Source organism: Haplochromis burtoni, unplaced genomic scaffold, assembly GCF_018398535.1.
Source record: "Haplochromis burtoni strain Fernald_Lab_line unplaced genomic scaffold, NCSU_Asbu1 Contig_8, whole genome shotgun sequence".
Classification (NCBI taxonomy): domain Eukaryota; kingdom Metazoa; phylum Chordata; class Actinopteri; order Cichliformes; family Cichlidae; genus Haplochromis; species Haplochromis burtoni.
Window position 1 is genome coordinate 3,239,442 of NW_024582369.1, and position 3,443 is coordinate 3,242,884.

Sequence of the window (3,443 nt, forward strand, 5' to 3'; positions counted from 1 at the left end):
TGGACTTGTAACTTAATCTCACTGTGATTTAGTTTGAAGTCAGCCTATTATTAGCTTCAGATTCTTATTATGAGAATCTGAAGCATTTATTTGTTGGGTTTTTGTACCTTATGACTAAACATCTCCACTTTGGTTTCATCCACTCATTTTTTTTAAATTATCTCTGAGTACTGCGTTGTCTGACCTTGGGATGAATGCCAGGAAGTTCACTCCTGGGAAGACTGGCAGCTCTCTTTCTGTTTTCAATCTGTTAATAATCTTTCTCACTGTTTGGACTTGAATTTTTTTTTTTTTGGACATATCCTTATAATCCTTCCCAGTTTGATGGTCACCAACAATTGCTTCTGTAAAATCATTGCTGATGTGTCTCCTCTTTAGCATCGTATTAGCAAACAGCTGAATGTTCCTTATATGTAAAACCTTATAATTTAAAGAGGGTGTTTACCTTTACCATGACTGTATCTCTCTGACATATTGTTTAAAATATGTAAGGATATCCACCAGGTTTTGCAGGTTTTCAAATGATTTACCGGCTGAACATCACCTGTTTCACACCTACTCTTCTAATTGCTGTCTCATGATATGTATTCATTGGTACCTCCCTACAAAGCAATTAAGACATGATGGCCAGCAGAAAGAATTGTCTCATGGGTCGTGTCATTGTAAATGGCAGCATTTAAATTTCCCATTTATTTTCTGGGGCCATGTCATAGAAATACTACAGGAACTGCCCCCCTAATTAGCCTACTTCATCCCAGACTGGCAGGCTGGCACAGTCTCCTTGACAGATTGCTGTGGCGGTGCATGTAAAACAGTCACAAGGCTCAAAACATTTCAGCATATGTTCCACCTATGTGCTCCACAGCGTGTGACGCTAATTTAAAAAAAATGCACCTTTCTAGACTAAATATCCTTCTGGGTCAGATCAATCTTTTCAAGGACAAGGAAACCGCCACAGGATGCACGGCAGTCTCTCCTTATCAGGGGCTCACAGACGGCATACCAGTCCCTCCCTGTCCTTATGATGTGGGGAGAATCAAGAAGTGCTTAGTCACATGAGCACCTGTGAAGACTACACGCACATCCACGGGGTGACCCTTTACACCATCTGCTCTTAGTCTTAACAAGCTTGACAGCTCACAGTGGGGTGGAGGTGACCATTTCATTATATCCTGACTCACAGAAGAAAATAAGAGAAAGACCTCCCCTCCACATCCCCTACTGAGTCATGAGGGGAAGGAGTGACTCAGAAGCTAACTGAGGCTAATATTTTAATCGTGGGCTTTCCTAGGGAGAGTCCTCTCCTTAATCAACTTCTGTCAGGCATGCTCTGCCAGCCTGATGGAGGTTTCTAAGAACTTTTAGTCCACATTAAATGGACTTTAAAATGACTCAAATTAGGTTTGCAGCCTCCACTGCATGCGGACGCAGTGTGGATCATAGTCACAGCAGGACTCCCCGAAGCACATCATCCTTCAAGCTTGCACGTGTGCAGTGATGCTCAGGCTTAGCACTCCCCCCCTCCTGGCTGCAGTTAAAATGTCAGGCCTAATTAGTGTGCAACCTGCTGTGCACCAGGACTCCTGCTATATTAAGTCACAGTCTTAATGAAGCATACGTAGAGGAAGGTGAAGCACCGATACATGGCTCCAGTTAAAGGGTGAGGCTTAGACGTTTAAATCAAAGGTTGCCTATAAGATGGGATAAACACTCTCACTTAAAAGGTACATCAGTGGTCACACATGGTCACACTGTCAAGAAACTGGATTCATTTTGGATTCACTGATTCTTCTGGCTTATAGAGTGGAAAAGCCAACAATCCATACAGCAACCACAAATGCTGGCAACTTAAATACTACTAGATTTAGAATGGTGTTTCTAAGGCAAACCAACCAACCAGTTTGCATGTCTATACTATCTTAACTTAAAAACAGAAATGGAAAAACCTTCCACATGCTAATATAAAAGCTGCCCAACAACCTCTGCCTTCAACCTGTGAAAGTACTGGAAGGCACCCTAAATCGCCCTAAATCCCTGTTTAAGTCACCTGACCTGACCTTGCACATTAACCCTACGAGCTCTCTCCAGGTGTAAATGTTAAGATAAGCAAAAAATTCATTTGCCTAAGTCCTAAGGGTATAAAACAATAATGATGATGGATTTGCTTTTACATGAAATGTTTAATATGTAGTTCATTGTATTTACATGTGCTGTATTGTGCAGTGAAGCACTGAAGTGGTGTATAAGCGTGCTTATATGTTTGTGTCACTGTGTTGGGATTCATGTGCAGCAAATGTCCTCACATAACATTTCTATTTGGAGCAAAAAGGGGGAAAAAGTCACTATTTTTAGAGCAGTCAGCCTGTTAGGAATGAATCCTATTAGTGACAGCTAAAAGTACTCAAACACCTTCTTCTTTTTGCATGATTAAACCAAGCTGTGGCCCTATCTTTTTATTTGCTAAGCTATTTAGCCTTTTAGGATAAACTGAATATCTACTACTTTGTCTTAAGGGTACAAGACCTGCTCCTTTATTAACCATAAATTGTTGAGCCAAATGACCGTATGCTACAAATCAATCAGTGGTTCTAATAGCTTTTGGATTCATGAAAGAAAAAGTTAAAGCCAATGATAACCCTCCTTTGTGTGCTATTACATTTATAGCAATATATACACTTTGATATCTGGAATTCCAAACTTACAAGAAAAAGTAAGTCAGCAAAAATCTCACAAAGGAATAGACAATCTATTTAAATATTAATTGAATTTTAAGAGGAGGAATCCTTCAGTAAGATTCATAGAAAGCCATACCTGTTCCTATACCGAGTTACCTCTAAAACAACCCCATTGTGGCATTAATGTGCGATTGCACAGCCTGTTGAGTAACAATTTTAAAAACCCTCGGTCCACGAAGGGCCTTCCCTTAAACCCTGGATCCTCATCTTAAACCCAGGATTTAAAATTTGTACCAAAGGTTGTGTGAAAACTCACTTCACTATTAAATATGCTGTATTACCGCATATGAACCCAGATACAAGCATAAATAACAGGTTTAGCACGTTGAGCCTGCCTTCTATTGAATGTTGGATTCCATACACAGGAAATGTAATCCCCACTACTTTCCTAATCTAAACTTTGACTGTTTTTTAAAAAAAAAAAAAATACATGACACTGTTTTGAGAATAGTTACAAATATGGTTGTTCAGCTTTTCTAATTTAAAGCTATACTGTGATGAAAAACCATGTTACACTGTGCTAAAAGGTTAGTGTGAAAAACTCAGACCACAGAGACTGGGAGGAGAAAATACCCTACCTTGTTTTTAACATTGTAGGGCACGAAGTTTGCGAAAAAAAGAATGATGTCAGAAGTGGGATTCGAACCCACGCCTCCAGGGGAGACTGCGACCTGAACGCAGCGCCTTAGACCGCTCGGCCATCCTGAC

General features: G+C 40.2%; 1 non-coding gene across 1 annotated transcript; it reads right to left on the reverse strand.

Annotated features, from left to right (window-relative positions):
* Positions 1–3,360: 3,360 nt before the first annotated feature.
* On the reverse strand, positions 3,361–3,443 carry trnal-cag. Its single transcript has one exon. It is a non-coding gene; the product is annotated as a tRNA-Leu (tRNA).